The 26757-nt window shown below is 41.2% G+C and overlaps 1 protein-coding gene across 6 annotated transcripts in view; it reads left to right on the top strand.

Moving 5' to 3' along the window:
* AGPAT3 (1-acylglycerol-3-phosphate O-acyltransferase 3) overlaps nucleotides 1-26757 on the top strand; it is an 88039-nt gene that overhangs the window by 25228 nt on the left and 36054 nt on the right. For 3 of the 6 annotated variants that reach the window (XM_030283351.4, XM_041718757.2, XM_041718758.2), the window contains exon 2: nucleotides 12567-12687. The exons of 2 other annotated variants lie outside the window; for them this stretch is intronic. The gene's annotated coding sequence lies outside the window, so the exon portion shown is untranslated. Of the gene's footprint in view, nucleotides 1-2564; nucleotides 2585-12566; nucleotides 12688-26757 lie in introns of those variants that run through there. One more of the 6 variants, XM_072935427.1, reaches the window with a different exon arrangement.

Raw genomic sequence — 26757 nt, 5'->3', positions numbered from 1 at the left:
CATGGAAAGGTATTTCCAGGCCAGGACCTCCTGGCTTGCCTGATGGAGGTGTCACCTTTTGCCTGGTTCTGCTTGCATAAAAGCTTGGGTGCAAATAATCTGCAGGGCCCTGTGTAATTGCTGTGACACTGAGGAGGTAATTTCAGCCTTGCACATTTGCTCCAAAAAGTTAAAATACTCAGCATGGGTCTCATCTAAGACCCTTGTCACAGAGGAAAACAGTTGTGATCAGTGTCGTGGAATGAACATAGGGGAACAAAACTTTGTGCCAGACTTATTAATGCGTGAGCACTGGTGAATAAAAAGCAAGAGATGGATCCTGAATCTACTTAACCTGCCCTCCCCATGTTTTCATGCCTGTGCGTGCACACTCACTTCAACCAACCTTTTGTCCCTTTTGATTATCCTATACAGCATTTTTGCTGGGCCTCCATACCTTTGGGTCTTCCTCATTTCCAGGTTTGTGCCTCTGACTCCTGTCACCTTCCTTGAGGAGACCTCAAGGGGAGTGGGCTTTAGGGCATTAAGACTGCACTGGGAGTGGTGTCTCTGCTGGGCTGGGGAAAGGAAAGCAAATTTAGCAAAACCTCTGTTAACTGTTGCCTTCTCAAGGGAAGGATTTGCTGAGGGAAGGCAGTGGTGCCTAGAGATTTTAGGACTAGGATAACCAGTGAACATAACAAACCACCCAGGTGTCCCAAATCCCAGGTGTGCCTATGGGGACTTTAGGCCAGGCTTATTTGGAAGGCAGTATAAACCAGCACACCATGCTTCTGTGCTCATAAAGGGGATTCAGCTTTGTCTTGGGAAAGGATATTTTGAAGCAGAATGATACAAAATAAAGCTGGAAATAGTGGTGGTGTTCAACAATTATGAGGAAGAGGACAGAAGGCAGGGCAAATATTGAGGAAAGAACAGTGGCACAAGAGGCTGGAGGGGCCTCAGCAGAAGGCAAAGAAGATGACAAAAGATTGAGAGCTGCAGAAATGGTTATTAACATCAAATATAAAAGTGCATTACTTATAAAAATGCAAGGGGAGCTACTTAGCCCTCTGTTTAGTTACTGCCTTTGATGCTGGCTGTGTCTGGGACATGGATGTGTTCTTGCTGGACTTCCATGTTGCTTTTTCCACTTTCTTATACCAGGGGCAGGTGCCAGAGGTCATGTTGCAGTCTTAATTCCTCTGAAAGAAGTTACTTTTGTCCCTTGTGTGCTCATGACTGGTCCAGGGAGTGACCCCCTTGGTTTTTTGTGTCCTTGGGAGCTTTGTGTTTGTGGCCCATGTTGAGGAGCCAGCTGGGATCTGGGGGATGTCTGCTCAGAGGAGCACATCACGGAGCAGGATGTGTGAGCAGCTGTAATTACACATGGCTTACACCTGGCTGTGTGTTGGCCTTTCAGTGCACAGGTTGTATGTGGTCAGTTTGACACCCAAATACTAAAAAAATCCACAGAACAGCTAAGTTTGGGCATTAAGTAATAGAGGAAAAGTGAACATTGCCAAAAGGCAAACCCCATTTCATTCACAGCGCAGGTTTCTGAACAAACTTCCCTTGACGTGCTTATTCTGGAATTTAATCCATTTTGAAAAAGGGATTATCTAATTCACAAATGATAGACAAACTGCATCAGAATTTTCATGTGAACTAAATAGCTTTTAATCTAGGAAATAAGAATAAATCAGATGTGCTCCTTCTGTCACAGATAAATTTTCCTTAAGCAAAACTAACTTCATTTTGTTTAGTGCATGTGTTTTGTTGTTTGTTTTTAATAATTAGTGAGAAATCTGATGCTTTTTATCCTCTCCAAAGTTTTGCATGCTTCTGCTTTTTTGCTTTGGAGTACTTTACAGTGATAAAGAAACTTTTTTTTTTTCTTAGTGGAGAAGGAGCAACAGCGAGAGAATTGCCTTTTTTGGTGAATTTTATGTTGCTATGAGAAGAGGGTCCTTGAATTCAAACTAGATGTTTTCTTGTCTTCAGTTTTCTGCACAAGACTAAAATGAAATCACAGCTGCACGGGAAACATTTTAATCAGTAGGGAAAATATTTCACAACAAGATGGAGTTAGGCGGGTTTGCTCAGTTAAAACCTTCCAGAACAGCTTGTTTTAAAATTAACCTGGAGTCATTCTGGCTTCCATAGTGCAGCAGTTCTGTAGTGCAAGGTCCTTGTAGACAAATATACAAAGGTCAGTCTGAGACTGAGGTAATTATGGCATGTATGTTTTTAACTTCCAAAGTGTATTATTTTTTGAAGATTCACACTTTTACCTTGTGGAAAATCTCTGACTTCGGTGATGTGCACTACATGAAGGTGGTAATAACCTGCCTCTGACCAAACCTATTTATCTGATATCAGGCTGTGTGCTGAGCATGGTTTCATACTTTGGAGTCCCTCAACCATCTGTTGTTTACCCTGGGATCAGAGATCTGTCAATGTGTACGTAATGCCAGTTGGTAAAATACTTAAAGAGCACAGCTGAGTGATGGGACATGTCTGTCTTATAGGTAGGGAGTACCTGGAAGGAAAACAGAGTTCTTTAAGGTCAGAGGAGAGAGAGATTTCAAGTTAATACACACAGGTATGTATTGTCTTTACCCACCCCATCCCAACTCCTGCTGTTTCAATGGGTGTGTTGAGAGATCTAGCATAATGCCAAAATCTAAAATAGCTGTGGCTAGATAACAGCTTTCTAGAGCAGCAAATTAAAATACTGTTAGCTTCAAAATGCAAGTTTTCTTCCCATTTTGTTGATATAAGACCCTGTCTTAAACTATTTGCTTCTTGTTGTGAAAGTTTACTGCAACTAGCAGAAGCTTCCTTGACACAGTTTTGCTTTTCCTGTTCGTTTGAGATATCACTTCCCACACAAATAAGCCACACCACACCTTTGATTAACTGTATCCTGTCCTTGAAAATAAATCTTCAGCTATTTTGCATAAGATCAGAGGTACAAAGTTATTGGGGTAAATATATTGGAGGTAGAGAGCCAGGAGTCTTCAGGCAAGGAGGTAAAAGCTATAAGGGAAAAGGACAAGGAAGAAATTAAGTAGTCTTTTATAGTTTGAGTATTTATATGAGCTGAACTGCTGCTGTTCCTGCTAACTTTTAAGGGTTTGTTGAAGTATGGTGTGTCCTGGAGTTTGGGGTTGTGGTTTGTGTTGCTTTTAAGAGGTAACTCACAAGGTATCTTGAGGGGTTTGTTTTGGGGGGTTAGACAATTAGAAATATTTAAAAGTGGCAGTTTTTAAGCTTGAGTCTGAAGACAGCATCTAATCAGAATGACAGATTATACTGAGGAGTTTGCTTTCTGTGTTTTGGATGGGTTGGGTTGGTTTTTGGGTTTGGGTTGTTTTAAGCACTTCTTTGGAACCGAGGAAGCATTGTTCTGTGTGCAGCCTTAAACCTGTGTGGTGTGATGTACTTGTTGCAGTGCTCAGTAGCCAGGAGTCATGAAGCAGAGTTCCCAGTAGGGTGTATTTTATGGTAATGCTTCATCAGAGATTGTGCTTCTTTTAGAAAGACATAAAGGAATAAATATAGAACAACTCAGATGCTAAAAATAATGACTTGCATTGACGTCTACTTTTTTTTTCCCTTTAAGAGAGACCTTTTGGATATTTAGCAAGATGCATCATATCTGCTCAGAATCCTTTTGGCTCCGGTGATGTCTTCAGGGACAGACAAGTCAGCTGATCTTAGAAAATAGCTTATCTTGGTTTGATTGAAGAGTGCAGTGTGGGGATAGAGCAGATGCTGAGGAAGAGACTTGATGTGGGTAATGGAATGAGAAGTTAGTTTAATTACTGCAGCTGTAGAAGCTGGGCATTTATGATCTCGAAGATTAGAAGACTGCTCAGCTCTTGTGTTTATGGGGGGGAAAAAAAGGATACTAAATATTTCACTCAAACCCTGAGATATGTAATGGATCTCACTGAAAAGATGGTCCCTTGATAGGAAAGCTGCTTTCACTGAATGGCTTCAGTTACAGTCTGGGATATAGTAATTCTGACATCCTTTTAACTGTGAGATGAGGGAATGCATAATCTTCCAAAAGGTCTCTAATCCTAGAAGCTGAGATTTTCGTAGCAGGAGGATGACTTACTTGAAGTGGGTTTTCAAGTAATTCTCAATTTGCAGATGAACAGCTGTGGACACGATTCATTGCACATACCTGGCCACTTGATTCTGTTCCAAATAGGGAACTTTGTGATGTGTAGTGTGAGAGTGAGCTGGTGAATCAGTTAACACTTGTAAATCAGTTTAAGATTAGATTATTACTTCAGTGCCCTTTGAAATGTATGAATTCAGTGCCAGGCTCCTTTATTTACAAACTGTGCAGACATTTCAGTATCCACAAAGTTCAGGATCACCCCCATGGCCTGGTACTGCCAGGGCTGGGTGGTGTGGTGCAGGGGGGATGAGGGCTCAGATGCCTTTTTGGCATCTCCCAGGCTGGTTTATCATGCTTGGAGCAGCCCATTCCTGCAGAAAATTCCAGGGACATGACCTGCTCATCCATAGCCAGCCTTCCTCCCTGGCTGAGCCAGCAGCACATCCCTCTGCCTTCCCCAAGGGGCTGCTGTGCCTTTGAACTTGAGAACAGGGCAGGTGCAAACTGCAGTTTAGACATAAAAATAGCCAGCACCTGCTTCAGTCAGTCAGGCTGGGGTGAGCTGGGGTCTGTGCCAGCCCTGGCTGGCCAGGCAGAATGGTCTGGTGAGGATTTCTCTGCCTGTCACAGGTGGAGTGGTGAGGCCACGGGGAGGAGCATGGACAGACCCTTGGCAGGGCTGCTCCCTGGGCTCTGCAAGATTAATAAAACACCCTGTGGCACCCTTTGATCACAAGTATTTTTGTCTCCTCAGCTGCGTGCTCTTCTGTTTGACTTGGTTTCTTTCCCTCCCCTCTCCCTGCTTTTAACCAAATTTACTCTCCGGTTCTGTTTGACCAAAGAAGGGCAGTGTAAAAATAATGCTTCCTTGTAGGAATTAATTACATTGTTATTTTAGATTGCAGGCCTCATCAGGCTTCTGGAAATCTATTGTTTAGGTATATTTCTGGTTAATTAAAAATACTATTAAGATGGTATTAAAAAACTTACCTTGTGTAAACAAGGGGAAAAAAGGCAGTTTAAAACCCCAGTGTACAGATCCTCCTGCAAAAGATCAGCTAGGCCTTCTCCACCTCCACTGTTAGCTTTACTGAAGTTTGTATTTTGAATTTTTTATCATTATTTTGTTGTTAGACACTGTTCTCGGGTATGAGTATGAATATCTATAGCATGCATTGTATAATTTTTATGAGAGCGTGAAGAGGTGATGCATTCAAAATGATCATCTCATTCACTATGAAATTACTTCACTCATAACAAAGAATAATTTTTTTTTCTCAGGATAAAGGTGTATTAAATTGTTTTTTTTCCTTGTTTTGTCCTGGAATGGGATATGATAGCAAATGCAGCTTGTTTCACTGTTGCCTCTTCAGATCTTACCTGCAGCAGTTCAGAATTTTAAAGGTTTCTTTAAAAGACTTTTACCTTCTATCTCAGTGCAGAATGCTAAGGACAGGGAGCAACCTTCATTAGTTTAAGTGCTTTATAGTCGATTTTATATCTAAAGTGCACTTCATTAAAGTTCTTAACTAGATTGCCATTCTAGAGCCTTTTAATTTCACTCAAACTTGAATTATGAGTAGTGAATAAACAAATACTGATAGTTTAATCTAACCAGGGGGAGTAAAGTAACTCCTGAGGAGGAGGATCCCTGAGCTTCACACGGGTTTGTGCCCAGTGCTGGGATGTGAGTGTCTCTTGGATGATGTCCAGGGTGAGGTGGATGACCAGGGACAGTGCTGGGGGATATTTTTAGCCCAGCCTCCTTGAGTTGTGACCCTGGTGACAATCTCTTGCTAAAGGGGCCTTAAGGTAGGCTGGGAAAGGGTGTGGGTGAGCTCAAGGTGATGCAAGTCTGGTGTGCTGGGACATACAGGTGGCTGAGAGTTTTAATCCTGATGTCACTGACACATCACCTACAGATTTTCATTTTGGAACCTTACGGATTCAAAGCTGATAAAGGAAAGATATTTCTGCCAAAGATTCACTGTAGTTCTCAAATCCCATGAGACAGCTTCTTCCTGTTACCTTTGCCTGGGAGTTCTAAAGGAAATGATTAATTTGGAAAGTCTGCTTGTGGAAGATCAGAGCGTGAAAATGAATGATTTCTTGTTACTGGGTACTTATGAAGAATTGTGTCTAGGATTTTTTTTCCCTGACTGAAGTCCACTTAAAAACCTACAGCTCTAAAAGCTACCTGTAAATCTATTGCACACCAAAGAAAACGTCACAGCATTAGGAAAAAAGCTGATTCAGCACCTGGGGGCAGTTCAGGGACCCTCAGCCCCAGATTTGAGGCAGGGCACAAAATGAAGGTGGCAGAGGACCACTGTGGTGAAAGGGATGTGCTGGTCAGCCAGAGGAAATTATGAGGAGGAACGGAAGCCAGAGGAAGGATGTTTGGGACTGATTTTGTTTGTTTGTTAGTTAGGAAAAAGTGAAAGAGGAGAGAAATTAGTAAATTATGCTTAATCCCTTGCTCTGCAGATCACTTCTGTGTTTGTGTCCCACACTCACTCCGCTCAGGTCTCTCTCAGTAGCATTTTAGTCTGATTACAGCACCTCTCCTTGTTTCTGTGGAAGGCTGTGCTTTACATAGCTCTGTCTTCTGCTATTGCCATAAACATTTTCTATAATGGGCTTATTCTAAACAAAAGAGTATTCCAGTGTTTAAAAGAAAAAAGTAATCTTGGGATGACTCTGAATGTGACAGACTTACATTGTATTGCAATCAGGGGAAAAAAAAGGGTACAATTAATGGTCATTTAAAAAAATAATTTAGGTCCATTCTTAGAGCCTACTTCTTCCCAGAAGTCAATTTAGCCAACACTTATGGATGAGCTTGCATCAACATTCAAGATTTATTCACTATTTAAATTTCATTAATAAACCCATCTAAACCCCCAATCATTCCCAAAAACAAGGAAATGCAGAAACCTTGGCTAAGCCTGCTCAAATTCCCCTCTTACTCTCTTGTGCTGTTTTTCATGTAGGCCTTTAATCAGGGATAAGTCATGGGGAAACCTCAGAGGTAACCAGTCTGTCAAGGCTGTAAGAATTTACTCTTGGGTGTAAATCTGTCTGGACTGAAACTGGGATTAGATTTCCCAGGACAAGGCACACTTCACTTGGTTCAAGGATGTTCTGCCCTGGTTGTTTAGGGCAGCTGTGTGCTTCCCAGGTTCATTTTCACATGGCTGTGGTTTCCTGTCCTGTATTTGAAATTCTCTCCCATTTGAAACTGGGAGTGAGATGAAAGTTTTCCAGCACTGTAGTTCTATACTGAGTTAACCTGCCAAGGATTTACCCTGATTCTGGGCTCTAGCAACAGGAGAATAATCCAGCCTCTTCAACTTGAACCAGAGTTGTATCAAACCTGCTGCAATGACCTCAGCCATCACCTCCTCCAGGTGTTGCCACCCACTGCAGAAAGGACCATGTGCAGCTGTGTGGCAAGCACATTTCTCTCCCTCTCAGGATTTTTCATAGAGGTGCACAGAGAGAAATGAAAGAGAAAACAATTTCTATTTCTGCTCCTTGTTTTTCCTATGTGGAATGTGTTTGGAGAATTGTTGACCTGGAGTGATTGCTTGGTTGGATTCTGGTGAGGATTGTTTGAGCCTAATGGCCAATCCAACCCACCTGGGGCTGGACTCTCAGAGAGGGTCACGAGTTGGGGGGAGTTAGAGAAAGTAGTATGTAGTTTTAGTATCTTCCTTTTTATAAAGTATATTAATGTATTTTAGCATAGTTATAGTAAAGAAATCATTCAGCCTTCTGAATTGAGTCAGACATCATCATTTCTTCCCATTGGGTTCGCCTGCGTTTAGAATACAGCTGCTTCAGCCCCAGCAGTTCACAGCTGGGAAATTACAGAGCAGTTTGCCTATAAAAAATGAGTAATGATAAGAACCCACCTTCATCAGGGGTCTGAAGTGACACTGTGCTGTGGATTGGAACAGCTGAGGTGGGTGCTATGGAGCAGTGATCCCTGGCAGAAGGCTGGGATGGACAAGAGGGGGCAGCAATGTTTTAGGCTGCCACAGCTGAACCTGATCCAGGATGTTCATCCATCAGAACCCTGGCTCCACATGGTCAGGGACAGAGTTAGATGAAACTGGTGGGCTGCTGGTGCTCAAGTTCTCCTGATGAGTGAACACAGAACTTTGTGGAATTATGAAGCCACAGATACATTCACCCATTTCATTTTTGCTTGTCTTTGAGAGAAGCTCAAAGAAGGGTTTTGTTGTAAGTTGCAGTGGAAAATGAATAGCTTTGTTTGCTGAAGAAGTCTAATTTCCATCTTGGAAAGGAGAGAATTTGTCTGTCATTGGTCCATCTAGGTCAGTAGTCTGGCTTATTTCCTTACTAAAGGATTTACAGTCAATGCAGTGGCTGGTATTTGCTCTGTCATTTCTGTGTCAGTCATGATTCCAGTTCTTTTTTCTCTCTACACCACCTCTGATAGCTGTGCCAAGAAGGTTCACAGGTCAGTTAGTTAGAAGGAAACCACTTCTGATTGCTTGTTGTAAACCCATCATAACTTACTAACATCCTCTTTGGTTTTCCTGCTGTGAGTGAAGACTTATTTTTTCTGAAAGCGCCTTCAAGTCAATAATTTCCAGTTATCATTAGGGCAGTGTTTTTTTTTTTAGAGGCTCTCTTTCTGAGAGGTGGTCACAGTTGTAGGATGGTAGCAGGAAAAAATTTCTTGAAGTCGTTCTGTCAGTGATGGATGATTCCATAAGACATTGAAAGAGGGACATGCCATGAAATCAGCTTTTCTATCTAGGGAGAAACTCAGCTTGTTATTAAAAATACATTATAATTTCTGCCCCTTTTCTCCCTCACATCAGTCCATCAGTATCAGCTTATTATATAGAAGATGACCTTTAGAGAGGGAACCAAGCTGTGGAGCCAGGGGAACTAGGGATTTAAGGATATTGATGCTTGCTGTAGTGAGGAAGAAAGCTGACCAGAAAATACTTTCGGTAGTTTTAATAAATTATTTAAGAATGAGGAAAGAAGGGGTGGAGGAAATAAAAAGGAATGAAATGTTCTTCTTGTGAGATGATGCTGAAGATAGAGTTTTGAATGGCCACTTTTAAGTCTTGTATGCCTTGATTGTTGGAGCACTGAGAATATTTTCAAAGCTGTGGTATCACAAAGTAGCTAATGGAAACACGGATTTGAAGGTTATATTGAATTCAGTACGAGGTATTGTGCAAGAAGGAAACTGTGTTTAAGTGCATGCACATTTATATTTAATTGCAGGACTGTTTTGAAATGGAAAAACACTTGTGTGTGTATGTTTAAATGTGACCCTCATCTTCAATGTACTGCTAAATGTGTTTGTTCCATTTTAGAAGACATCAGAAAAGCAATTTGATACAGCTTGCAGTGTCCAGTACATGATGTTTTATATATATATATTTCAATACATTTTTTCCCAAGTGAGAAAGATGAGGATCTCAAATGGGAAGACCTTCTCTCATTCTTTGGAGCTCAGGTACCTCTTAGCAGGCACCAGTACAATAAACAGTGCCAGATCAAAGCTTGCTTTCAGATTCTGTTCTCTTGCATAACACTACTGTTGTTCAGTCTTGAACCAGGAATTATTCTCTTACCACTTGTACTCTTTCATTCTGGGAACTTTGACCTCAGTTTTATCATTTTAACTAAAATGTCTGCATAAGAGTTTCTGTACACAGGCAATGAAAAAGGCAAAGATCCTTTTGATAGCCCATGGAAGGAGTTTTCAAGAATTGCTTCAAGACCAGGGAATGTGCTTGTTCCAAGGAGCAGCTCAACTTGTGTTGCGTTGGTTTTAGGGATCCCTTTGTTGAGGGATAATGGGAAGCAGGATGAGATACTGCTTGTGACTTGCTGAGCTTTTTTAATGAACACTTTTTATTGCCACAGTTGCATGTGTGGATTTTAATGAAAACAAAATGGCTAATGTTGTTATTTTAAATTTAACAGTATTTGTCACACAGGTATGCAGGAATGTTATGGTAATTTTTTTATACTTTAGCCTATAAGCTAGCTTCCCCCCAGCTCTGTAAGTCACAGTATCACCTTCTGCCAGCACTGACAACTGAACCACCTGCTTTTGGTGATACTTTCATAGACCCTTTGATGAATATTTAGATGGAACAGCTACAAAAACAGTTGGAGTTAAAGAAAGCTGGTAATGTGTCATAATAGGGCTTCCTTAAGCATGTAGGTTTACTGTCCCCAAAAACTTCTCCCAGAGATTTGCTGTTCTCACGGGTTCAAGCCTGAATTTACTCTTGACCAGGTGATACCTGTCTGTTCTGGTTTCAGCAGCCTTTTTTGCCTGAAGTGGTTTATTTCCCTTCCTTGAGGTTGTCTTTACTGTCTCATGAGGAGCAATTGCATCCCAATCCTGTGGCTCCATTCTTCATGGCCATGGTGCCTGTGGTGTCAGATTGCTTCCCAGCTTTGTCACCAGCTGCCATAATTACTCTTTTTTTTTTTTTTTTTTTTGTATGCAAGTCATGAATCAGTTAAAAATGAACCAGAAGAATGATTGTTGGGGTTTGTCTTTTCATCAGTTACTTCCAAAAAGATTGCAGATTTTTCTTTCTGTGCGAAATTTCAGGCACCATCACTTTTGGGCAGAATCTACTGCTGTCACAATTCCTGTCTCCAAGTTTACACTTTTAATGTGATGTCACATGGAAAAGTATGTTTGTTGAATATCCAGATAGCTGAGACTTGTATTTATTTTAAACACATTCCCAATAACCAACCTGTCTTGTTGTGATCTTCTTGTAGCTTCATGTTCTGATTCTTTGTCAGTCTTTGCTGAAATCTCACATGCTGTTGATGAGTTCTGTAGCCTTTCTTACGTGTGGCAAGTCAAACTGGTTTGTGAAAGTACTGGCACTAAAATCTTGAAATAAATCTGCGTCTTCTGCATTTTTAAAGATTTAAGTCTAGTTGACTTTTAATTGAGTGTTGAGCAGAGGCATGTGTTGGTTTTGTTGGATGGATTAGAAGGCAAAAAGTTGCAAAAAGCAGTGTGTGTTTTTCAGATGTTTGCCTGGTCATATTTTCCTTCTCTTTAGTGGCAGTGGTGTGAGGTGATGCCCTTCCAAAAGCCAGGAAATGTGTTTTGACATAACCCTGGCCTTGGACAATGTCCCAGCCTGGATGGACTGACATTAACTGTCTGCAGAGCTAAAGCTGAGCTGGGTGGGTGGGAGTGTCAGGGTAATGGGTGTTTCCTGGTACACTTTGTTCCTACAGCAGAGTTTTGTCTGAAGTAGGTTGGAATTAAGCAGTTTTCCAGTGGCATCATGTCCAGGATCAGTAGGTAGTGTATGAACCCACCTGCCTGGTCCCTATTTCTGTTCCTCTGATAATGTTGTCACAGAATTCTTTAAGTGTCTGAATGTTTCATCACTGGTTACAACCTCTGGCAGGTACCTACTGAGTGTCCTGATCAAACATTTATATTTGCAGACTTTGCATCCTGGTTAAAATAAGTTATAAATGAAGTGATCCATAGGAGAGGAGCACTCTTAGTTCTAGCAAGTTGCTAAATGAGTGGTGGGTTATAGAAATGCTTTGTGCTAGCTTTTATGATACATTAACTTGCTGGGCACATGTTTAGAGAGTATTTTTTCTTTTTTTTTTTTTTTTTCAAGGAAAAGCAAGTTTGCGCTCTGGTAAATCTGAGTGTCTTTGGGGCTTTTCTCATTTTTGAAGTTTGGGTGTAGATTTCATGAAACTTTCATGGTGTGAGGCTTGTGAAATTAGATAACATGCTTTAAACAAGCCACCTTTGGGTAAAGTACATCTCTAATTACTGAGACTAAATTATGTGGAAAGTGATCTTGTGTCTGAAGTAAATCTCCAGTTCAGTAATCTAAAATTAAATAATAATTAGCTTAATTGCTTGAGGACCATAAAAACACTCTTAATAAAATATAGGGATTAAGTGTGTGTTCTGAGAGCAGATAATTGCTTCTGCTTCATTTTCAGTAATTTCTCTCAAGACAGAGTTTGGAGGTAAGAGAAATAAAATAACCTTTTGTTATGCTGATTAGTAAAGCCAAGAAAAGTAGGCTAGTTCTTATGTATGCAAGCCCTTGCTCCTGTCTGAATAGAAGCTTCAATTTCACTATTAGTGGTAAATTTAGAACACTTGCTTTTAATTTCATAGATGTGTGCCAGTTAGTCCCTCTGAAAGCAATAGTAGTTGGTACCTGTGGAGCTGAGTATAGTAATATATATGTGAAGAAGGATCAAGTAGGGTTTTTTTTTTCTTCAGAGAAAGGAAAAAAGACTCATAATTTTACTAAGAAGTGTTTGAGTTATTCATTACCTGGGTTGTCAGTTGCTTGTTTGCATTGCATTTTGCTTCTAAACAAAATATTTTTACCTTCATTCACTGGAGAATGTTTTTTTTTGCTTATAGGCAAATGAGAAAGCAAATCTCTTGAGACATAAGCAGTGGTACTTCCCTGGAGGGAGGAGATGGGGATTCTCCTGTTGCTCTGAGTGTTGCCAGGTGCCAGAAGTGGTCCCCAGTGGTGGTGGTAAGAAAGAAATCTTCCCCCATGTTTCTGTGTTTGTGTTTTGTCTGTAGCAATATGCTTTTGGGAGGGGGAAAAAAAAAAACGGGTGTGCAAATCCTGTTCTTTTCACAGAGCTGCATGAACTGCTGGGAGAAGTGTCAGATGTTTCCCACTCGGAGAATTTCAGTTTAGGAATGAAATCAGCATTTGAGCTTGTTGCTTCTGCTGTCTCATGTATGCTGTATCTGATGGTAATCATTGTAGCAGGGATTGAATCACAAATAAACCTTTGTGGGACTCTAGAAATACTTATCTGTCTTCTCCTTCCTTAAATGTAGAAGGGGAATTATGTCCTTATTGTGCTTGAAGGACCTCCTTTATGGGGTTCATAGAAATCTCATCTTTGATGTCCTAGGGCTCATCCTAGGCTGCCTTTAATCTGAATTTTAAAATCTTTAAATTTTATCCAATAAGTGGGTATGAAAATGTTAAGTATATCAGCAAGCTTTCCACTTTTTGCCTTTTTTTGTAGTCTGTCCTACAAACAGTGACAGGGAAGGTGGAAAGCTGCTGAGACCCTGCTGACACAGCAGTAGAGCAGTTTTTTTTCAGGACAGGATCTTAAAATCTGTGATTACTGTCAGATGTTGACATTTCAATGGTGATCTCTGATAACCTGCCCGTTCTGGGGCTATTAGTAGATTTTTTTGGAAGAAAATAATTTAGTCCTGGTGATTTTGCAAAGACTTGAATTATTGCTTTGATATTCTATCACCTTTCAAGGTCTATTGTAGGACAAGTAGTCTCCCTAAAAATGTTAATTTCTGTGAGATATTTGTCAAAGCTGTGTTTCATAAAGTAGCACATACTAGAACAGCCACAAGCTGTGTTCAGGTTATGTATTGACCCTGTGCAAAGTTACATCCCTTTAAGATGTACTTTTTCCTGTAAAGGAAGTGAAAGCGTTTACCTCAGCTCATTAGGTGGGCAAATGGACACTTCCTGCAAGCCCAAAATACCCTTGGGTCAAAAATTTTACCCCCAAAAATGAGCTATTGCAGCTGAACCTGGCTGACTGCCTGCAGCTTTGGTGTGTGGAAGGACACCCAGTAGGTTGATTTATTAAAGTAGCCTTGTCCCAGTGCCATGGTGCCTAGCTGCTTTCAAAACTGGGTGTGTAAAATGTTTTTGCCTGTGTTCCTTGACACTGGTGTAGGAGCAATTCCCCAGAAACACAAGAAAGCCCTTTTTAAAATCTAGTTGCTGTTTTTTCAACTTACATGGGTGCAATTTTTGCTTTTCTTCTTTGTGTTTAAGACTCGAAAAGGCCATTGATGAGTTACTGAAAAGCTAAAATATTCTGGGGCGGGGGGGAGCAAGATTTTGGATTGTGACAGCTCTTGGATTCTCAAGCTGTGCTTCTGTTCAGAGAAGAGAAAATCTGAGTTTCTCTTGCCCAGCCCTGCAGGGTGCCAGGCCTGTTACCTGTGCCCTTGTGTGGCCCTGCCTGGGTGTCTTGTCTTGGGTCACTAGAACCTGCAATGAGGAATAATTTGGAAATTAACTGTTCTGAGTGACAGAATGGCCATGCTGGAAGCTGCATGGATTGAATAACCCCCTGAGTAATTCCTTCAGCCTTCACTTTTTTGATTGCCCAGTGGAGGCCACCCAGATGTTGAGGGGGATAGAACACCTCCACCTCCACCTTCACTGTGATTTTCATCTGCTGCTGTTGTCATTATTGTGTGTCTTACTGGGGGGGGGATTTGTCTCTCAGACCTATCAATGTTATAATTTGTAGAAATTGCTGCAAAGTCAATTTTTATAAAAACTCTGTTGGGACCACAAAGAGGAAAAACCAAACACCCTGAGTAATTCCTCCAGCCTTCACTTTCTTGATTGTCCAGTGGAGGCTACTCAGATGATGATGGGGCTGGAACACCTCCACTGTGAGGAAAGGTTGAGAGAATTGGGATTGTTCAGTCTGGAAAAGAGAATGTGACCTTATTGTGGCCTTCCAGTGCCTAAAGGGAGCTGCAAGAAAGATGGAGAGAGACTACTGACAAAGGCCTGGAGTGATAGGACAGAGGGAATGGCTCCACGCTGAGAGGGAGTAGGATTAGGTCAGATACTGGGAAGAAATTCTTCCCTGTGAGGGTGGTGAGGCCCTGGCACAGGCTGCCCAGAGAAGTTGTGAATGTCCCATCCCTGGAAATGTTCAAGGCCAGGTTGGATGTTGGATGGGGCTCTTGAGTGACCTGGGTTACTCAGGTGTCTCTACCCATGGCAGGGGGGTTAGAACTGGATTATCTTTAAGGTTCCTTCCAGCCCAAACCATCCTGTGATTCTGTGATTTTTTATCTGCTGCTGTTGTCCTTATTGTGTGTCTTACTGGGGGGGGATTTGTCTCTCAGACCTATCAATGTTATAATTTGTAGAAATTGCTAGAAAAGTCAATTTTCATAAAAACTCTGTTGGGACCACAAAATAATCTTTGGATTCATCAGGCTAGACCTGAAAGCAGCTCACAAAAGCAGTCCTGGCAGACACGGTTTCAAGAGTTTCTACAGTTCAAGCAAGGTGAAATGTAAAGTATATTGGAAGACCAGTTATAGTCCCTGTTTTCATATTTAATTTACCAGTGTGGAGGCTGTGGCTAGGTTTCAAAGCCTGTAAGACAGGCCTCTCCACTGGCAGAGTGATGTTCTGAAAAGCTGCTCCCAGAGGTGTGATCCCTGCTGTTAGTCTGGTGTGGTCTGGTTTTTAGGCAGTCAGTTTTGCACAACTTGCAGAAGTAATGTTCTCTCCTATCTGTTTTTCATAAATAGGCACTGAGTTGTTGCACCTTTGATTTGGAGAAAGGGAGCAGGACAGTGCTTTTTTGTCTGTGGCATTCACTTCTCCTTACTCTTCAAAATCTGCACCCCATTAAGCTTTGTGCCTCTTTCCTAAGGAAAGAGCAGCCTTGCTGAGCAATGCTGGATATGTTTATGGCTGGAACCCAGCACTGTCAGCCCTGCCAGGGTGGTCACTGCTCTGGGCCAGCACAGGATCCACTTCCAGCTGGGGGTATCTGCTGGTGGAACTCAAGGACCAAGCTTGATCTCCTGGGGATGCTTATTTTGTGAAGAAAAAAGTAATCCAAACTGAAAGTGCTTTCTTAGAAGCCATAATGGCATTTACTCTTTCATAATTGTTTTGAAAATGTCAGTGCTGTTGTGGGAACAATTGTTTTCACATGTGGAAGTTGTGAAGGTCACACATTCAAGTCCTTTGGCAGTACTTTCCAAAGCAGCAGAAAGCACAGCTTTAAATACAAATACTTTCACAGGATGTGCTTCAGGACAGTATTAGTGTGCCTTAGCAGCAAGGCTACTTTTGATTCAGGGCTTCATTTGCCCAGTCTCTGCACCTGTGTCTCCCTCTGGAGAGAGCCTCCCTTTCCTCCTTGGTTGTGCTGTTCAGGTTTTGTCATAGTTGAGACTGAGACAATACAAAGCAACACACTCCATTTTCAGAAGGCTTCAAACCATGTTTATTTCTAGCATGTGTGCTTTTTATACATTCTTACAAAGCTCATAAGTTTACACTTTACTCATTGGTCACAAGAGACAAAGAAAGTGCTTATTGGAATAGACTGCTGCAGGTTTTTCTTATATATCCTGTTTCTTTCTTGGTTTCTATGTCAGTGACCTCGGTAGGAAATTCTTTTGGGGTAAACATGGATCCTCTGATCAAACTTCCTTCTGGCTCACAGAAGTCGCTGTAAAACTTCTTCCACAATGTTTAACGGGATAAGAGATGCACAAGAGTCCATCAGCCTGAGACTGAGGAGTTAAAGATTGCACAGCCAAATTGTGATTGCAAAGGGCTGATAAGGGACACCCTCAAAAAGCTGAACAAGCCCCCTCCTACAGGATGTAAGAAGAGGACAGAGAGGCTCAGTGCAGTGTGAGCTGGTGATGGGGCTGCTGGGCCCTTGTGGCACTGCAGGACCTGGCTGTGCTGGCACATTTTGCAGGTCACTTCTGGATGCTCTTTCCCGTGGCTTTGTGAGCTTTCAACGTGTTCAAAGTCATCTGGATACTTTGGATTCATGATGCAAGATGGGAACAAAATGCCTGAGCATCACCTTGTGCAGTTCTTTTTCCTGTGCTGAAGCTATAATAATGCCTCTTATTACTGTCCCGTGTGTCTTGGGTTAACTGTTCCCTAGTGTCTGCTGAAATTATCTACTTTATGAAATACAAAACACCTCAAAACCCAGCCCAAACCTAAACAAAAAACCTCAAACCCAACAGTTTAGCTTAAGATATATCTTTTTGGTAGAGATGTGGGATGAGTAATAACTGTAAAAGCAGTTATACAAGTAAACCTTGAGGACATGCTGACCTTAAGCATGAGTTTAGAGTGAGCCTGTAGTAGTGCCTGGGAGGAGAGGCTTATGAGCAGTCAGTCAAACCAGGCATGGAAAAAGCTCCCAGTTGCCTGGAAGTAATGAACTTACTGACAGTAAAATACTTCTGATTAAGGCAGTGAAGTTTCAATTATTCCAGTTATTTAGAAATCTGGTTTATTACAGTTGACGTAAAAAGAATTTAAATAGAATTAATAAAAAGTAGTTCATGTTTAATGGCCTTAAAAGTGAATAAAATCTGCAGATTCAAGAAGTAATTATACATTGCTGATTAAATAGCATGAAGTTCCTTGTTCTATGTCTTGATTGGAAAAATATTGATTATTTTAGATTAGTTCTGGTAACTAGACCAGGCTTCCTGTTTGTTTATTTTAAATGAAGCTAGTCTGGTTTGCTAGACTCATTGTCTATAAATGTGTCCTGTATTAACACATTGCATTGAACTGCAGGTAGTTTGTAATACCCTTGAATATCTGATTTTTTTGGCATGTAATTGCAGATGAGCTGAGGGTTATTCTGGCAGATAAAAATGAATCACAAAAGCATAAATGCTGCTTCTCAAACTGCTGCTCAGCCTGACTGAGGAGCTTTTGAAGAGCAGTGCCAATCTAGCAGTGGTGACATTCATAATTCCAGTTTGACACATAGGATCTTTTGAATATGGATCTTTAGTACAGTGAATACCGCTCCTTACTAATTAGCTTCTAATTTTTCAGGTGATGTTGAGCAGTTTTTGACTTGTCAGTCAAACTGTTCAGAAATGCTGCTCCAAGAGAAATCACTTTTATACCAGTAATTCCACATTCTGCATTTCTTCCATGACTTTATAACTGTTCCAGCAAGAAAATATCTCTGCTTTTGTGGGTTTTTTTGCCTTTTTTTTTTTTAATGTCTCTGACAGAAGTGGAAGCAATACAGAGGAATGTATAGAAATGTAGGAATTTCCACTCAGGCAGCTTCCCACCTGGCTGGGGTTATGATCACTGAGAGATCTCCTGTGGTCAGATCAGTGTCAGTATTTGTGGCACTTGTAGGACTGAAAAAGTACTCACAGTAGCAGAATATTCGAATATCCTTTTGTCTGGGTCTGTCAGAGCCAGTTTAACATGAGACCATGATAAAGAGAGCATCTGTGAAAAGTCACAAAGTTTCACTATAAGCTGTGTTGCTGTCTGAATGTTGCTGGTGGAAGGCAAATGTGGATTTCTAGTGGGCCAGTCATTCCTGGGATTCCTGCAGCCTTCAATAAAAGGGTATTTAGGTCATGTCTCTCTCAAACATTGCATTAAAAAGCCACTGCTCACAAGAAGCAGAACAAGGGACGTTGAATCGTGACAGGGCTGACCAGTCCTGGATTTGTGGTCGTTGTTGGCAGCATATTTCAAAGTCTCTGTGTGTTGCCACAGAAGGGTCTCCTTCTCTGCAGAATCCAGATGGCCTAAATTAGCTATATATGCTGCTAGAGGCCTATTTAGCAATAGAATGCCAAAGCCACCCAGGAGATGGGAGATATTAAGAAAAGGTGAGAGATGTAGATGTTTCTTTTCAGGTTTTTGTCTGACATGGATTTTAAACATCCCGTTTTAACATGGGATGTTTACAGAGTGGCTGCTGTTTAGGTTCCCAGCTGAACAGCCAACAAAACCATGAATTTACACAATGTGCAGCCTCCCCACTTACAAGTTAATGTTTTCGAACTGTGGGCTACTGCATTTGTAAAGAATTCTGGTTGTAATTTATAAAGGTTCTACCACGAGCAAAAGTGCACATTTATGTGCATGCAGTTCAGCTTTGTGTTAAAAACATGATCTTCAAATTCACAGAGGAGAAAGGTTTTTTGTTCTTTTATGGTGGCTTGTTTGGGGATTTGAGGGGGTTTTATTGTTGGGTGAAGAGGTCAGTGTAAAGGTTATGTGGTGAGTGGCTGCTGCCAATATTGGTACAGAGACCAGAAGGGGCTGGTGTGATCTTGACAGAAAACACAGAACAATAAAACTTTGTTCAGCATATATTTGTTGTTGCTATCAGTCTGCTTGATAAGTCTGGTCTATCTTTTTAGGAAGATACCTGCTTTTGTGTGTATGCAAAACCAGATCTGACCACGGGGGTAATTATGGATTCAGGCTGATAACAACCTTGTGCAATATTTGTCAGTGAAATAATCCAAAAGAAGAACAGATGTCCTATTCAGGAATGAACACGCTGCTGATGGCAGTCAGGGTGACATCCAAGAGAGTAGAAGTTGGATCCCATAGAAGGAGGAAGGGAATGATGTGGGTCCCTGCCCTGCTGTACAGCTCTTCCTTTCTTGCTTTTCCCCGCTTTGGGCTGTGGTAGCAGATGCCCAGCTCTGTGTGAGCAGTGTGAATGCACTGAGCAGGATCCAGCTCCTCACCCACTGTCATTCAGGCTGCCAGTTCAGCTCACTGAACTTCCAGAGGAGCTGTTTGCTTGTGTACCTGCTGCATTTTCAGGTCATATTTTTCATCTATTATTTGTTCTTGACTGCAGAAGAGTGGGTTTTGTCTGAAGCTGCCTCAGTGACAGTCACTCAGCAGAATGCCTACTTTTGGTGTTGGTATTTTTGCTTCTTTGTCTCCCCTGTGATGAAGATCTGAAACATCTGGATTTGGAAGAAGGGTGGCTTTTGTCTTCCCTCACTCTTTAGATGGCCTCTGTCTCCTTCCAGGCTCAAACCATGGAAAATTTCATGGTGGAAAAACCCCAAAAATGTATAGACATTTTATGTATATAAAAATGTATAGACAAGGTGTCTTTGTCCGTGTGACAAATGTCAGCCTGATGACAGGGGGCTGGTTGGTCTTTATCACTTGTCACAGATCTGTCAGGAAGACTGAGGACTGTAAAGTCAAAATTGCATGGCATATATTCTGCTTCTCAGTTTTAGAGCTGCTGTTCTTCACTGCTGGTAAGCTGTGAGCAGTTCCTGGTTTGGAGGTACATTTCTAGGTGAGATCATGCAAATACTCTTCTGGGGATTTTTTAGACTTAGTACAGCAGGGGAAAGCTTTCCTTCTGTCTCTCTTTGGTCTTGCAGCTGTGATTCCCACAGCATGTGGATAGCTCAGGTGTCACCTGAGCCCTTTGCTTTACCCTGTCCCTCTTACTTACTTATTAATCATAAAAATAATAAATAATCCTATTTAATCTTTTCTATCCTGGCAGTACAGCTCATGGTAGCAAACTCTGGAGCAAAAGCATAAATGCACAAAGGGGATGTGCCAAGCCCTGCTCTGTCTCCAAGCAGCTCTCAGGAGGTGCTGGCTTTTCCTTGGGACACCCTGGTTCAGGAGGTGGTGGCTTTTCCTCACACAGATTGAGGAGGTGGTGGCTTTTCCTCACACAGATTGAGGAGGTGGTGGCTTTGCCACCAGACAGCCCCTGGAGCTTTCCTGCCCCTGCCTGTTCACTTGCATCACAGATCCTGCATTACTGTGGATCAGAGAGTAAATCACACTGCTCCTCTTCTACTGAAGAGAGTGTTTTATGCCTGAAATTTAAAGCAGCTTGGCACTTCTTGGAAGACAGAGTTTCCATTTCTTCCCAATTAGTGCTCAGTACTTCAAAGGGAAGCTTTGAACCTGGGCAGGGGCTCGCAGGCATGAATGTGATGTTTGCTGAGACTCAGTGTAGCAGCAGTCAGAGGCTTCTCCTTGTTCAGCACATTTGCATGCAGACAGATGTCTCCTGCCTGGTTTCTCTCTGTCATGTATTTGAGGCTTAATTTTTTTTTTTTCCCTGCATAATTTTCCATCCAGAAAGCAAAGTATTTCATTTTCCTTGTAACATCTCTCAGGTGAGACTCTTTTGTTTAGCCTTTGTTTTGCATCCCTGTTTTAACAAGTGATGGGCCTGTGCCACAAAGCATTTTCCAGATTCACCCAATCTGTCTAGCAGGTGGCTCCCTAGGTTTCACAGCTTGGTGTGTAAATTTCTTTAACGCTCCTGAAGTTTCTTTTGTAGTTTATTTTTATCTGAATACAAAGGATGAATTCCCATTTGTCCTGAAAATTGAACCACTTGGAGTGAAGAGGAGCATTTTATGTAGTCTTAGGGATGAGCAGATATTACTGAGTTTTTTTCTTAATAATCAGAGACTAAGATTGGTAGCATTTTGTAATTGCATAACATTGATCTATTTTATACATTGCAAGAGGCCTATTACTCAAATAATTTTGTACTAATGGGACTTCTGTTAGATAACTCCTTTTCTGTTTGTTATGTAAGGGCTGGTATTATAGAATTGCTGTTTGAATACCACCACTATAATTTTAGAATAGCTTTTATAACAGAAATACCAAGTAAGTCTTTTTCCAAATATAGGCAATTATTCCAATTTTTTTTTTTTTTTTCCAAATGAGGCCTCTTGATAATTGCTACTTTGGGTTCTGTTTTCATTTAAAAAATCACGATGCTGTCCTTTGCCCAGTCATAATCCATTATGTGCATTTTCTGTAATGAATGTTGTGGATTTGAAAAAGTATTGATCAGCAGTCCTGGAAACTGGTGATTGAGCTTCACCTATAAAAACATTGCAAGTGCCAGTTTAGTGACTCTGCATGTCTGAAACACTCCTGTCATCTTTGAACTGTGTGTGTCTTTGTCTCTTGGGCTTTGGGGTTTATTTTGTTGTTTTTTGATATAACCTGATTTCTGCAACTGAGAACAGAAGCAGTGTGACCAACCTCAAAATGAGTTTGGGGAGCACAATCAGTAGAAATTCCTTTGGAGCCCACAGAAACTGATTATCCCTAAGCAAGGAATTTAGTTGCTTCATTGACAAAGATGTAGATAGTAGTAAGACTTTTACCTTGGAGTTGCTTGAGAAATGTGGTGGAGCTGTAGGTGAAGTTGCAAAAGGTTTTACAACAGAGCTGGACTTTGTGCAGGATATAAGAGGACGGGAGGACCTATTGACTTGCTGCATGGAGAGCACCTGAAATTTTCCTTGATTTTATGAATGCTGTGGTATTTCTATTCTGATTTTCCACTGGACTCTTATTCACCACACTTTTTGGAGTATATTGTGTTTAATTTCTGTGTGCTTTAAACTCAGAGGCAGCTTTTACATTCTTATTCTAACCAGCTCTGCTAAATTTGATAAAAATTCCTATTTGTCTGTAACTTTTACATTCACAGCCTGCTTTTTTTTTTTTTTTTTTTTTTTTTTCCCTTTTTGGCCAAATAATTCCAAATGTTGTCTATTCATTGAGTGTAAAAACCTTCTTACTTATTTCATCTTAAGTGGTTTTCTGCTGCCTCTTTCAACTTTATTGAAATCTTCTAATGTGCCTCTACCTTCAGGGCATCCAGGGTTTTAAGAGGGTCTTACACCATGACTTTGCCATCTTTAGTGCTGTTGTTAAATTTTAGTCAAAAAATGAGCGTCAGGAGCCTGTTATTACCACTTACATTTTATTTTTGGTATTTAAGCTAGATTTTGTTTGGATTTTGTTTCTTTGGAGGTCTAACTCTGACCACATGAGTTACACTGCATCTTCACAGAGGGCTGTGTTGATAAATGGGAATCACTCTTCAGTCCAGCTGCTGTGTCCTGGTACAGATGTGTACAGATGTGCCCTCAAGTCTACCTGGACTGTCCAGATTATGCTGCAGAGCCTCTGGATGGGGCTGATGCCTTGTGAAGGCTGACCTAGAACAGAGACTGGACAGAGCTAAAGAATAAAGTAGGGATTTATTAAGAGGCCTCAATAGATCCACCTTGGTCAGCACAACCCAAAATGACCACAAAATGTACGACTGGTCATGGGGCCTCACACTTTTATAAGTTCTGCTCCATTTGCATATTGGAGCTAATTGTCTAATTATAGCTTTAGCCCATGAAGTCCCATACTGCTTATATTTCTCTCTTTGGTCCACTGTTGTTTATGCTCTTGGGCCTGAGATTTTGATCATTTGTCCTTGGTCCCCAACTAGAGCAGGAATTATTTTGTCTCTCTACTCTGTGAAGAGAGCTTACCATCCCCTAATATGAAGCCTAGACTCACACACTAAAGCAGAACAGAATCTGAAAAATATAAAAGCTAAACCTGAGGCATCAGGGCCTGAGCTTTACCACCCTCTCAGCACCATGTTCCTGCACAGGGTGCAGCTGCTGCCACCTCATTTATCCCCTCTGCAGGCTCCGATATCTCCTTATTGTTAACCAAACTCCTGGACCTGATTTTGGAGCAGGGAGAAGAGAGAGGAAACGCCATTATCATCTGTGGGGTGCTGTGATGGGAAGCTCCTTTGTGCTGAAATCTAGATTTTGTTAAAATCTTTCATCAGCTCCTGCAGAAACAAAAAGCATCAAGTGGCCGTGCTGAGCACACGCAGGACCACGCGAGCGAATCCGGTCTATTGCAGCCTGGTAATTTCCTGTAAGGAGCTTACTGGATTAGAGCAAAAGCTTGGTTTGCCAGCAACACCACCTGACTGTAATATTTATTCAGCAGTATTACCTGTTATAAATATTAGTCCACTTCTGCCCCATTCATGCCTTCATTGCTGAGGTAAGAGGGGCTTTTTTAGTTCAGTGGCTTACAAAGCCATGTAGTAGAGAGGACACCCAGCTGGTTTTTTGGGCTGCTGAGCAGGCAGTTTTAGTAGCTGAAGCACTTCCAGATTTACCTCGATGTGCTTTTGTCACCACCATAATCCCTCCTCCATGTCAAGACTGATTCGCTTTCCTAGCCAAGACTCACTCCGTGCGTTTTTGCTGTTCCATTTCTTCTCCTTTTTTTTTTTTGTTTTTTGTTTGTCTGTTTATTAATCAATAACAAATTGGGAAGATGTTGGTAAACCAGTCAAGTATATGCTTATTAGCTGGAGTCTGCGCTACACTGATTGTCCTGGCTTTAGCCTATTACTTGTATTGGTAAGTTGGATTTTTGTACTGCAGCTGTGCTGGTGGTGGCTTGTCCTTTAAAGTGCTTCCTTGGGGTGAGCTGGACAGGGGTGGTAATTTTTGAAGTGTTCTGGAGGGCTGGTGTGTACTTACTAACGTGTGGCTGGGGTAGATGCCTTCCCTGATTTGCTCTGGTGCCCTTGTTACCATGGGACTCAGCTTTGTTGCCTTCTGAGTTTTTGTGTTTTTATTCAGCTGAGAGCATAGTGGCTAAGGATGCCACTTGGGCAAGATGGTGACTGTGTATTTCCATTTTTTTTCCTGCAAGCCTTTATAGAGCTCTTCACTCTTATTTTGTGCTCTTAGTGTTCTCACAGCTGTCTCTCACACTGAAATTAGGCTGACAGGTTTGCCATGTATTAGGGTGTTTGTGGGACACGTATGTCTTCAGCATGGAAAAGGGATGTTTCAGACAGGTGAAAATTAAGATTCTACCCCTTGGGGGTGAGCTGGGCCTGGAGGGTGGTGGCTGGGAGCAGCAGAGCCAGGAGCCCACATGTGCCTGGGTGTTTTGACTGGGTTTGGGAAGGGTAGGAGCAGGGCAGGGCTGCCCTACATTTCTGGGCTGGCCTTGTGTCTCCACATATGTCCAAAAAGAAATCTTGAAACTTTTTAGAACCTTGTCTGGAGCAAACAGCAACTTTTAGAAGTGCAATCTGTTGACTGGCTTCAGTGAAAAAATGCACATCAACTGTAAAAGGAAAAGCTTGCTGGAGTTGGAATTAATGCGGCTGTGCCTGGAGAACTTCCCAAGGGGTGTGACACTGCTGGGAACAAGTTTCCAGCATGACACATGAATTTGTTTGTTTGTTTGTTTTATAAGGCGTTTAAAAAACAAAAGAAATTAAAATCTATGTAGGATCATCTTGGTTTTATTCTGCCAAGTTTTTCCTCCTGCAGTTATGCCTGTACTACTTAGAAGCCTACAATCCTCTGTGTGTGTGTGTATATATGCACACACTTGTAATATTAATGAGTTTATTTACATTTAAGCTTTACAGTGTTTCTCTGTGGATATGTAAACTCTCAGCTATACAGTGTGGCAGCTCAAATTAAAATGTATGTGATTACTAGTCTCTGTAGTCCTCAAAATGTGCAAGTAAACAGAAATCTGTAAATGACTTTACAGTTTTAATGTTAAAATCAGGAGATCTAGAGCTTAAGGACATCTATAGCTGTCCTGCTGAATGTTATTTTAACAAAAGAAAGTTAATGTGGTAAGTACATACATGAACCCAGTGTAGTTTTAAATTAATTCTTCACATCTTAACTCAATATTGGGGTGTGATGGGTGTGTTTTGACAACAATTAGATTTTGTACTGATGCAAATATAAATTTGTGTGCATTTTGCATACAGCATAACATGCACACATCTCTTAGAATTCTTTTTTTCCCCGTAATTTGTTCCCTCTTAAAATTCTTGACTTGAATCCAGGTCAAATCTGGTTTGCAGGAGAGATTACAATTCTGCACACAGCAGGAATTAGCTGGTATTAGGTCAGATCCTCTTCTTCAACAATCTCAAGGTTCAGGAGAAAATTAATTACATCACCTGCTTGTTTGTGAGAAGAGAGTTCATTCAAACCTCTTGATTAGATGTAGATGAGACTTAATGCAAGTACCTTACAGCATTTTTTTGCCTTTGTTGGTTTGGGTATTTTTAACTCTTTAGTTTGTTGTTCCTTGAAGAAAGCTGACTTTGATAAATATTTTAGTTCATTAATTTTTAACATAAATATGCCCTGTAGGAATTAGCTAGAAAGACTAATTATTTCCTTTTTCTTCTTAAATATGATAGTTTGGCTGCTGCAATTCCCTTAGAATACCCTCAGATGAAGCTGGGATGATTAAGATCAGAGATCACCAGTTCATCAGGGAATCAACTTTGAATATTGAGAGATTAACTCGGGGTTGTTTTTTTTTTTTTCTGTAATTCCATCTGATCTTTTGCGTCTCCTGGGTTGGAGCACCCTTATTTACTTGCTGGACCAGATGTATTTTGGTCACTTTCTGGGCTAAATTTGATTTGTCCTCTCTAAGGAATTCATGTCAAGAAGTGAAGATTCTTTTTTCCTCTGGGACTTGTGGCACCCTCAGTGCTGAGGCTCCCTTGTTGTATTGCTCATGCAGTATCACCCCAAGCCTTGGAAATCAGCATGTCCCTTCTGACACTGCTGAGGCAGGACGGGAATGAAGAGACACCGAGTCACAAAGCACAGAATAGAACTCTGATTTATTTCAAAATACATCGCTCTTTTATACAGAGCTTCGTGCAGACCAACTCTATTGGTCCTGAAGTGAAAATAGTTTACACCATTGGTGTACAGTTTATGACACACAGTGGTAGAACTTAATTATAAGCAATGTGAACAATAAGAAAGATAAAGAATTTATTTACATTCTTCTCAGCAGTTTCTCAGGCTTCTGCCTGGTTAGAAATTTTCCATTTCTCTCTTTGACTGAATCTGAGACCGACACCCTTCTACATCCCCCTCAAAAAAAAAAAACCTAGAAGGAGAAAGATAAATATTCATTTATTGGATATGTGAAGGCTGGTGCTCAGGCAGTGGTGGAAAGGAGAGGGACCACCACAGTCTCAGCATTGCAGGCAGCTATTTAGGGAACAATCCAGAGGGTTCCCCCATTACCCAGCCACGTCCTTGCATGCAGGCTCCTTCTGATACCAGGTGTGAATCCTCACAGCATACACCCAATGGTGCAGAACCAAAGTACACAGAAATT

This window comes from Taeniopygia guttata, chromosome 1, assembly GCF_048771995.1.
Source record: "Taeniopygia guttata chromosome 1, bTaeGut7.mat, whole genome shotgun sequence".
Lineage (NCBI taxonomy): Eukaryota > Metazoa > Chordata > Aves > Passeriformes > Estrildidae > Taeniopygia > Taeniopygia guttata.
Note: the sequence above shows the minus strand (reverse complement) of the source record. Positions and strands in the feature narration are given on the sequence as shown.